This window comes from Rutidosis leptorrhynchoides, chromosome 9 (assembly GCF_046630445.1).
Source record: "Rutidosis leptorrhynchoides isolate AG116_Rl617_1_P2 chromosome 9, CSIRO_AGI_Rlap_v1, whole genome shotgun sequence".
Lineage (NCBI taxonomy): Eukaryota > Viridiplantae > Streptophyta > Magnoliopsida > Asterales > Asteraceae > Rutidosis > Rutidosis leptorrhynchoides.
The window spans coordinates 109467682-109480337 of NC_092341.1; positions in this window are offsets into that span (position 1 = coordinate 109467682).

The window sequence follows — 12656 nt, forward strand, 5'->3', positions numbered from 1 at the left end:
TTAAGGACCTGAGAATAAACATGCTTAAACAGTCAACACAAAGGTTGGTGAGATATATAGGTTTAAAGCTAGTATCGATATAAATATAGACCACAAGATTTCATAGTTACAAACATTTCAATAAAGATATTCTATAAGTTGTTGAGCGCTTCGGTAACCATACTTAACCATTAATGTGGCATATTCCATTTATTATGAAATCTCCCTACACTGTACCAAGTGTAGTAAAAATGAAGTACTATGCAACCGTTTACGATACTAGAGCGACTAGCCCGGTTGTGGTTGTCAAACCAGATAGATCTATCAATAGGATTCGCGTATACATGTTCTTACAACATGTAAATATTAGTTACCAAGCTATTAGGGAAGATATGCAAAGTGGTACAACTCAACGTAGAATATATTTTAAGTACTTGTGTCTATGACGTAAAACATAAAATGCATGTATTCTCATCCCAAAATATTTGTAGAGTTTAAAAATGGGACTATATACTCACAGTAGTAAAAGTATATTAATAATAAGTTTTCAACTTATTAAAAATATGATCGTCGTCCTTGGATTCACGAACCTATAACAATAATACGATTCAGATAATAATACGACATATAAAATAAAGCAAGTTCATAGAATACTTATATAATAATTTTTAACATTTTATGTTGGTAGTCCAAAATAGTTCGAAAAGTCCATTAATCGGTATATATATATAATCTTAGAATTACCCCACGGTGTATTGTGTACGTATTGTCTTGCATCAATCTAGAGACGTATTGTATACGTATTGTCTTAGAATTAATTAAGACGTATTGTGTACGTATTGTCTTAGGATTTATCAAAACGTATTGTGCACGTATTGTCATGGAACGTACCAAGATTATTATATATATACAATCTCGGAATTAACCAAGATTATAATATTTTGTTATACTAATGATAACATGTCTAAATATATATAGGATATATTAAAAGTTAGCAAGGATATGGTTAATATAGTTTTTATAATATAAATTTCGTCCATACAACGTTAATTTTAGCAGATTTTGTTTTACTCGCCAAATATTCATTACAACTCCATTTAAAGTGAATCAAATTGCTATGGATTCCTTAAGAAGTAAATTTAACAAAACGAATTCGAAAAGATCAGCCCAAGTAGTAATTTTTAGAGCTTTACCCTCTTTTTGTGTCGGTGGACAGATTTGGGAAAATCCCGGCATCCACCCAATATATGATTTTTGATAAAATACTTCCACTTTGTCTAAAATCATGAAAAAAAATACTGGAAGTCTTATTTACATATATTAACATATTTCCAAAGTCTTAGCCTCGAACTCAAAGTCTAAGATAGGTTTTTAATTCCCAACCCAAAACAGCTCGCTTTTTACCGAATGGAGATTAAAGGATATATGTTAAGTTTCAAGGTGTTCTTCATATGTACAAGTTATAAGTTCTTATATTAACTTAATATAACATCATATTACATATAAATAAGTGTTATTAGAGTTAAGTTAGAAAGATTAGATTAGTTTTTCAAACAAGTTTAGAATCAACTAAACAATGTTCTAGTTTATAAACTCTTATATAGATAGCTATAAACATATGAATTGAACAAGAGTTGAAGTTGAAATGTCCCGTTCTTATTGATTAAAAACGTTCCATATTAATTGATTTCGTTGCGAGGTTTTGACCTCTATATGAGACGTTTTTCAAAGACTGCATTCATTTTTAAAACACCATAACCTTTATTTCGTAAATAAAGGTTTAAAAAACTTTACGTAGATTATCAAATAATGATAATCTAAAATATCCTGTTTACACACGACCATTACATAATAGTTTACAATACAAATATGTTACATCGAAATCAGTTTCTTGAATGCAGTTTTTACACAATATCATACAAACATGGACTCCAAATCTTGTCCTTATTTTAGTATGCAACAGCGGAAGCTCTTAGTATTCACCTGAGAATAAACATGCTTTAAACGTCAACAAAAATGTTGGTGAGTTATAGGTTTAACCTATATATATCAAATCGTAACAATAGACCACAAGATTTCATATTTCAATACACATCCCATACATAGAGATAAAAATCATTCATATGGTGAACACCTGGTAACCGACAATAACAAGATGCATTTTTAAGAATATCCCCATCATTCCAGGACACCCTTCGGATATGATATAAATTTCGAAGTACTAAAGCATCCGGTACTTTGGATGGGGTTTGTTAGGCCCAATAGATCTATCTTTAGGATTCGCGTCAATTAGGGTGTCTGTTCCCTAATTCTTAGATTACCAGACTTAATAAAAAGGGGCATATTCGATTTCGATAATTCAACCATAGAATGTAGTTTCACGTACTTGTGTCTATTTTGTAAATCATTTATAAAACCTGCATGTATTCTCATCCCAAAAATATTAGATTTTAAAAGTGGGACTATAACTCACTTTCACAGATTTTTACTTCGTCGGGAAGTAAGACTTGGCCACTGGTTGATTCACGAACCTATAACAATATATACATATATATCAAAGTATGTTCAAAATATATTTACAACACTTTTAATATATTTTGATGTTTTAGGTTTATTAAGTCAGCTGTCCTCGTTAGTAACCTACAACTAGTTGTCCACAGTTAGATGTACAGAAATAAATCGATAAATATTATCTTGAATCAATCCACGACCCAGTGTATACATATCTCAGTATTGGTCACAACTCAAACTATATATATTTTGGAATCAACCTCAACCCTGTATAGCTAACTCCAACATTCACATATAGAGTGTCTATGGTTGTTCCGAAATATATATAGATGTGTCGACATGATAGGTCGAAACATTGTATACGTGTCTATGGTATCTCAAGATTACATAATATACAATACAAGTTGATTAAGTTATGGTTGGAATAGATTTGTTACCAATTTTCACGTAGCTAAAATGAGAAAAATTATCCAATCTTGTTTTACCCATAACTTCTTCATTTTAAATCCGTTTTGAGTGAATCAAATTGCTATGGTTTCATATTGAACTCTATTTTATGAATCTAAACAGAAAAAGTATTGGTTTATAGTCAGAAAAATAAGTTACAAGTCGTTTTTGTAAAGGTAGTCATTTCAGTCGAAAGAACGACGTCTAGATGACCATTTTAGAAAACATACTTCCACTTTGAGTTTAACCAAAATTTTTGGATATAGTTTCATATTCATAATAAAAATCATTTTCTCAGAATAACAACTTTTAAATCAAAGTTTATCATAGTTTTTAATTAACTAACCCAAAACAGCCCGCGGTGTTACTACGACGGCGTAAATCCGGTTTTACGGTGTTTTTCGTGTTTCCAGGTTTTAAATCATTAAGTTAGCATATCATATAGATATAGAACATGTGTTTAGTTTATTTTAAAAGTCAAGTTAGAAGGATTAACTTTTGTTTGCGAACAAGTTTAGAATTAACTAAACTATGTTCTAGTGATTACGAGTTTAAACCTTCGAATAAGATAGTTTTATATATATGAATCGAATGATGTTATGAACATAATTACTACCTCAAGTTTAGTAGGTAAACCTACTGGAAGTGACAATAAATGATCTAGCTTCAAAGGATCTTGGATGGCTTGAAAGTTCTTGAAGTAGGATCATGACACAAAAACAAGTTCAAGTAAGATTTTTACTCGAATTAAGATAGTTTATAGTTATAGAAATTGAATCAAAGTTTGAATATGAATATTACCTTGAATAAGAAAGATAACCTACTGTATATAACAAAGGTTTCTTGATCTTAGATGATTACTTGGAATGGATTAGAAAGCTTGGAAGTAAATTAGTAAACTTGAAGGGATTTTTGAAGTGTTCTTGATGTGTTCTTCCTATGATGATTATAGCTTGATTCTTGAAGTGATTTTTGATGAAGATGATGATTAACTACTGGAAAAATACATTCATAATAGTGTGGGTGTGTTGAGAGAGAATTAGAAAGAGAATTGGAAGTGAAATGGAGTGAATGATGAGTGGTAATTGGTGAGTGGTGAGTGGGGTTAAAAGGAGTTCTAGTTAGTTGACTAGCTCATGGTAGAAGTTAAAATTGATTAGTCATACATGACATAATCAAGAGTGGAATCCCATGCTAGTTCCTATTGGTATATACCCATAGTAAGTACGTTTTGAAGCTGTGTATAATACGGGTAAAAATACGACTAGAATTCTTGATGAAAGAAAAGAATGGGAAAGTAACTGTAACCATTTTCGTTAAGTATGAGTGTTTTGATATATGTTTTGAAGTCTTCCAAAAGTATTTTAATACATCTAAATACACTACATGTATATACATTTTAACTGAGTCGTTAAGTCATCGTTAGTCGTTACATGTAAGTGTTGTTTTGAAACCTTTAAGTTAACGATCTCAATTAATGTTGTTAACCCATTGTTTATTATATCTAATGAGATGTTAAATTATTATATTATCATGATATTATGATATATTAATATATCTTAATATGATATATATATACATTTAACTGTCGTTACAACGATAATCGTTACATATATGTCTCGTTTCGAAATCCTTAAGTTAGTAGTCTTGTTTATATGTATATAACTCATTGTTAATATACTTATGGAGATACTTACTTATCATAATCTCATGTTAACCATATGTATATCCATATATATATCGTCATGTCATTTTTACAAGTTTTAACGTTCGTGAATCGCCGGCCAACTTGGGTGGTCAATTGTCTATATGAAACATATTTCAATTAATCAAGTCTTAACAAGTTTGATTGCTTAACATGTTGGAAACATTTAATCATGTAAATATCAATCTCAATTAATATATATAAACATGGAAAAGTTCGGGTCACTACAGTACCTACCCGTTAAATAAATTTCGTCCCGAAATTTTAAGCTGTTGAAGGTGTTGACGAATCTTCTGGAAATAGATGCGGGTATTTCTTCTTCATCTGATATTCACGCTCCCAGGTGAACTCGGGTCCTCTACGAGCATTCCATCGAACCTTAACAATTGGTATCTTGTTTTGCTTAAGTCTTTTAACCTCACGATCCATTATTTCGACGGGTTCTTCGATGAATTGAAGTTTTTCGTTGATTTGGATTTCATCTAACGGAATAGTGAGATCTTCTTTAGCAAAACATTTCTTCAAATTCGAGACGTGGAAAGTGTTATGTACAGCCGCGAGTTGTTGAGGTAATTCAAGTCGGTAAGCTACTGGTCCGACACGATCAATAATCTTGAATGGTCCAATATACCTTGGATTTAATTTCCCTCGTTTACCAAATCGAACAACGCCTTTCCAAGGTGCAACTTTAAGCATGACCATCTCTCCAATTTCAAATTCTATATCTTTTCTTTTAATGTCAGCGTAGCTCTTTTGTCGACTTTGGGCGGTTTTCAACCGTTGTTGAATTTGGATGATCTTCTCGGTAGTTTCTTGTATAATATCCGGACCCGTAATCTGTCTATCCCCCACTTCACTCCAACAAATCGGAGACCTGCACTTTCTACCATAAAGTGCTTCAAACGGCGCCATCTCAATGCTTGAATGGTAGCTGTTGTTGTAGGAAAATTCTGCTAATGGTAGATGTCGATCCCAACTGTTTCCGAAATCAATAACACATGCTCGTAGCATGTCTTCAAGCGTTTGTATCGTCCTTTCGCTCTGCCCATCAGTTTGTGGATGATAGGCAGTACTCATGTCTAGACGAGTTCCTAATGCTTGCTGTAATGTCTGCCAGAATCTTGAAATAAATCTGCCATCCCTATCAGAGATAACAGAGATTGGTATTCCATGTCTGGAGACGACTTCCTTCAAATACAGTCGTGCTAACTTCTCCATCTTGTCATCTTCTCTTATTGGAAGGAAGTGTGCTGATTTGGTGAGACGATCAACTATTACCCAAATAGTATCAAAACCACTTGCAGTCCTTGGCAATTTAGTGATGAAATCTATGGTAATGTTTTCCCATTTCCATTCTGGGATTTCGGGTTGTTGAAGTAGACCTGATGGTTTCTGATGCTCAGCTTTGACCTTAGAACACGTCAAACATTCTCCTACATATTTAGCAACATCGGCTTTCATACCCGGCCACCAAAAATGTTTCTTGAGATCCTTGTACATCTTCCCCGTTCCAGGATGTATTGAGTATCTGGTTTTATGAGCTTCTCTAAGTACCATTTCTCTCATATCTCCAAATTTTGGTACCCAAATCCTTTCAGCCCTATACCGGGTTCCGTCTTCCCGAATATTAAGATGCTTCTCCGATCCTTTGGGTATTTCATCCTTTAAATTTCCCTCTTTTAAAACTCCTTGTTGCGCCTCCTTTATTTGAGTAGTAAGGTTATTATGAATCATTATATTCATAGATTTTACTCGAATGGGTTCTCTGTCCTTCCTGCTCAAGGCATCGGCTACCACATTTGCCTTTCCCGGGTGGTAACGAATCTCAAAGTCGTAATCATTCAATAATTCAATCCACCTACGCTGCCTCATATTCAGTTGTTTCTGATTAAATATGTGTTGAAGACTTTTGTGGTCGGTATATATAATACTTTTGACCCCATATAAGTAGTGCCTCCAAGTCTTTAATGCAAAAACAACCGCGCCTAATTCCAAATCATGCGTCGTATAATTTTGTTCGTGAATCTTCAATTGTCTAGACGCATAAGCAATCACCTTCGTTCGTTGCATTAATACACAACCGAGACCTTGCTTTGATGCGTCACAATAAATCACAAAATCATCATTCCCTTCAGGCAATGACAATATAGGTGCCGTAGTTAGCTTTTTCTTCAATAACTGAAACGCTTTCTCTTGTTCATCATTCCATTCAAATTTCTTCCCTTTATGCGTTAATGCAGTCAAGGGTTTTGCTATTCTGAAAAAGTCTTGGATGAACCTTCTGTAGTAACAAGCTAGTCCTAAAAACTGGCGTATGTGTTTCGGAGTTTTCGGGGTTTCCCACTTTTCAACAGTTTCTATCTTTGCCGGATCCACCTTAATACCTTCTTTGTTCACTATGTGACCGAGGAATTGAACTTCTTCTAACCAAAATGCACACTTTGAAAACTTAGCGTACAGTTTTTCCTTCCTCAATACTTCTAACACCTTTCTCAAATGTTCACCGTGTTCTTGGTCATTCTTTGAGTAAATAAGTATGTCATCAATGAAAACAATGACAAACTTGTCAAGGTATGGTCCACACACTCGGTTCATAAGGTCCATGAACACAGCTGGTGCATTAGTTAAACCAAATGGCATGACCATAAACTCGTAATGACCGTAACGTGTTCTGAAAGCAGTCTTTGGAATATCATCTTCTTTCACCCGCATTTGATGATACCCGGAACGTAAGTCAATCTTTGAATAAACAGACGAGCCTTGTAGTTGATCAAATAAGTCATCGATTCTCGGTAGTGGGTAGCGGTTCTTGATGGTAAGTTTGTTCAACTCTCGGTAGTCGATACACAACCTGAATGTACCATCTTTCTTCTTGACAAACAAAACAGGAGCTCCCCACGGTGATGTGCTTGGTCGAATGAAACCATGCTCTAAAAGTTCTTGTAATTGGCTTTGCAGTTCTTTCATCTCGCTGGGTGCGAGTCTGTAAGGAGCACGAGCTATTGGTGCAGCTCCTGGTACAAGATCTATTTGAAATTCAACGGATCGATGTGGGGGTAATCCCGGTAATTCTTTCGGAAATACATCAGGAAATTCTTTTGCGACGGGAACATCATTGATGCTCTTTTCTTCAGTTTGTACTTTTTCAACGTGTGCTAGAACAGCATAGCAACCTTTTCTTATTAGTTTTTGTGCCTTCAAATTACTAATATATGTAGCTTCGTGTTGCCCTTTTCTCCGTACACCATTAAGGGTTTTCCTTTTTCTCGTATAATGCGAATTGCATTTTTATAACAAACGATCTCTGCTTTCACTTCTTTCAACCAGTCCATACCGATTATCACATCAAAACTCCCTAACTCTACTGGTATCAAATCAACCTTAAATGTTTCGCTAACCAGTTTAATTTCTCGATTCCGACATATATTATCTGCTGAAATTAATTTACCATTTGCTAATTCGAGTAAAAATTTACTATCCAAAGGCATCAATGGACAACTTAATTTAGCACAAAAATCTCTACTCATATAGCTTCTATCCGCACCCGAATCAAATAAAACGTAAGCAGATTTATTGTCAATAAGAAACGTACCCGTAACAAGCTCCGGGTCTTCTTGTGCCTCTGCCGCATTAATATTGAAAACTCTTCCGCGGCCTTGTCCATTCGTGTTCTCCTGGTTCGGGCAATTTCTAATAATGTGGCCCGGTTTTCCACATTTATAACAAACTACATTGGCATAACTTGCTCTGACACTACTTGCTCCGCCATTACTCGTTCCGACACCATTTGTTCCTTTCGTTCTATTAACCCCTGGTCCGTAGACCTCACACTTCACCGCGCTATGACCATTTCTTTTACACTTGTTGCAAAATTTGGTGCAGAACCCCGAGTGATACTTTTCACACCTTTGGCATAGCTGCTTCTGATTGTTGTTGTTGTTGTGGTTATTATTGTTGTTGGGATGATTGTTGTAGTTGCTGCTGTTGTTGTTGTTGTTGTTGTTGTTGTTGGGCCGTTTGTTGTAGTTGCGATTGATGTTGCGATTGTTGGGATAATTGTTGCGATTGCTGTTGTTGTTGTATTGGTAATTCTTATCACCGTTTTCCTCCCACTTTCTTTTGACTTGCTTCACATTGGCCTCTTCAGCAGTCTGTTCTTTAATTCTTTCTTCAATCTGGTTCACTAGTTTGTGAGCCATTCTACATGCCTGTTGTATGGAGGCGGGCTCGTGTGAACTTATATCTTCTTGGATTCTTTCCGGTAATCCTTTCACAAACGCGTCGATCTTCTCTTCCTCATCTTCGAATGCTCCCGGACACAATAGGCACAATTCTGTGAATCGTCTTTCGTACGTGGTAATATCAAATCCTTGGGTTCGTAACCCTCTAAGTTCTGTCTTGAGCTTATTGACCTCGGTTCTGGGACGGTACTTCTCGTTCATCAAGTGCTTGAATGCTGACCACGGTAGTGCGTATGCATCGTCTTGTCCCACTTGCTCTAGATAGGTATTCCACCATGTTAACGCAGAACCTGTGAAGGTATGCTTAGCGTACTTCACTTTGTCCTCTTCAGTACACTTACTTATGGCAAACACCGATTCGACCTTCTCGGTCCACCGTTTCAATCCGATCGGTCCTTCGGTTCCATCAAATTCCAAAGGTTTGCAGGCAGTGAATTCTTTGTAGGTGCATCCTACACGATTTCCTGTACTGCTAGATCCAAGGTTATTGTTGGTATGTAGCGCAGCCTGTACTGCGGCTATGTTTGAAGCTAGAAAAGTACGGAATTCCTCTTCATTCATATTTACGGTGTGTCGAGTAGTCGGTGCCATTTCCTTCAAAATAGTCAAATGGAACAAGTTAATCATACAGAATATTAAGAGTAGTTAATAGTATTTCGTAGCATAATATGAACTCATTTATAAAAGCTTTTTCTTCATATTAGCGTTTTATAAGTTTAAATTCGGGTAGTACCTACCCGTTAAGTTCATACTTAGTAGCTAATATACAATTCAACTACTACAATTCTATATGAAAAACTGATTATAATAATATTTCGCGTTCAAACTTTTATACAATATTTTACAAACTTACAATACCGCTTATTTTACATAAAGCATGAAATATAGCACACAATAACTTTGATACAAGATAGTTGTGAAGATTATTCTAGCTAGTACACAAGTCGTTCAGCAAAGGCAATAAAGACACGTAATTCATACGTCCAGAAACAAGTCATGCATTCTGGTTTTACTAGGACTTCTTCCCATCCTTGGTCTTGTGGAACATAACCGTTATGGCCGTTGATAAGACAGCGTGTTGTAACGTCGTCAAAGGGACGAGGGTTACGTAATGTCCAACAGTCCCGTAACAATCTAAAAACCTCATTTCTTACCCCAATTACCGACTCCGTCACTTGTGGGAACGTTTTGTTTAATAGTTGTAGGCCGATGTTCTTGTTCTCACTTTGGTGAGAAGCGAACATTACTAATCCGTAAGCATAACATGCTTCTTTATGTTGCATGTTAGCTGCTTTTTCTAAATCTCGAAGTCCAATATTCGGATATATTGAGTCAAAATAATTTCTTAACCCATTGCGTAAAATAGCATTTGGGTTCCCCGCAATATATGCGTCAAAGTAAACACATCGTAACTTATGGATTTCCCAATGTGATATCCCCCATCTTTCGAACGAAAGCCTTTTATAAACCAAGGCATTCTTGGAACGTTCTTCGAATGTCTTACAAACTGATCTCGCCTTAAATAGTTGTGCCGAAGAATTCTGACCGACTCTAGACAAGATTTCATCAATCATGTCTCCGGGTAAGTCTCTTAAAATATTGGGTTGTCTATCCATTTTGTGTTTTTATACTGTAAAATAGACAAGAGTTAGATTCATAAAAAAAATACTTATTAATACAAGCAATTTTTACATATATCATAAAGCATAAGCACACTATATTACATATATTACACCACACGAATACAACTATCTTATTCCGACTCGCTCGTTTCTTCTTCTTCGGTTTTGGTTCGTTTTGCCAAGTTTCTAGGGATATATGATGTTCCCCTAATACTAGCTGTTATTTTCCACATTGGTTTAGAAAAACCTGGTGGTTTAGAGGTTCCCGGGTCATTGTTACAACTTAAGGACTTCGGGGGTTGACGATACATATAAAGTTCGTCGGGGTTGGAATTAGATTTCTCTATTTTTATGCCCTTTCCCTTATTATTTTCTTTTGCCTTTTTAAATTCAGTTGGGGTAATTTCTATAACATCATCGGAATTCTCGTCAGAATCCGATTCATCGGAGAATTGGTAATCCTCCCAATATTTTGCTTCCTTAGCGGAAACACCATTGACCATAATTAACCTTGGTCGGTTGGTTGAGGATTTTCTTTTACTTAACCGTTTTATTATTTCCCCCACCGGTTCTATTTCTTCATCCGGTTCCGATTCTTCTTCCGGTTCTGATTCTTCTTCTGGTTCCGACTCTTCTTCCGGTTCCTCTTCGGGAACTTGTGAATCAGTCCACGAATCATTCCAATTTACATTTAACTCTTCATTATTATTAGGTGAGTCAATGGGACTTGTTCTAAAGGTAGACATCTATCACATAATATCAAACACGTTAAGAGATTAATATATCACATAATATTCACATGTTAAAAATATATAGTTTCCAACAAAATTTGTTAAGCAATCATTTTTCAAGTAAACACGGTCGAAGTCCAGACTCACTAATGCATCCTAACAAACTCGATAAGACACACTAATGTAAAATTCTGGTTCTCTAAGACCAACGCTCTGATACCAACTGAAATGTCCCGTTCTTATTGATTAAAAACGTTCCATATTAATTGATTTCGTTGCGAGGTTTTGACCTCTATATGAGACGTTTTTCAAAGACTGCATTCATTTTTAAAACACCATAACCTTTATTTCGTAAATAAAGGTTTAAAAAACTTTACGTAGATTATCAAATAATGATAATCTAAAATATCCTGTTTACACACGACCATTACATAATAGTTTACAATACAAATATGTTACATCGAAATCAGTTTCTTGAATGCAGTTTTTACACAATATCATACAAACATGGACTCCAAATCTTGTCCTTATTTTAGTATGCAACAGCGGAAGCTCTTAGTATTCACCTGAGAATAAACATGCTTTAAACGTCAACAAAAATGTTGGTGAGTTATAGGTTTAACCTATATATATCAAATCGTAACAATAGACCACAAGATTTCATATTTCAATACACATCCCATACATAGAGATAAAAATCATTCATATGGTGAACACCTGGTAACCGACAATAACAAGATGCATTTTTAAGAATATCCCCATCATTCTGGGACACCCTTCGGATATGATATAAATTTCGAAGTACTAAAGCATCCGGTACTTTGGATGGGGTTTGTTAGGCCCAATAGATCTATCTTTAGGATTCGCGTCAATTAGGGTGTCTGTTCCCTAATTCTTAGATTACCAGACTTAATAAAAAGGGGCATATTCGATTTCGATAATTCAACCATAGAATGTAGTTTCACGTACTTGTGTCTATTTTGTAAATCATTTATAAAACCTGCATGTATTCTCATCCCAAAAATATTAGATTTTAAAAGTGGGACTATAACTCACTTTCACAGATTTTTACTTCGTCGGGAAGTAAGACTTGGCCACTGGTTGATTCACGAACCTATAACAATATATACATATATATCAAAGTATGTTCAAAATATATTTACAACACTTTTAATATATTTTGATGTTTTAAGTTTATTAAGTCAGCTGTCCTCGTTAGTAACCTACAACTAGTTGTCCACAGTTAGATGTACAGAAATAAATCGATAAATATTATCTTGAATCAATCCACGACCCAGTGTATACATATCTCAGTATTGATCACAACTCAAACTATATATATTTTGGAATCAACCTCAACCCTGTATAGCTAACTCCAACATTCACATATAGAGTGTCTATGGTTGTTCCGAAATATATA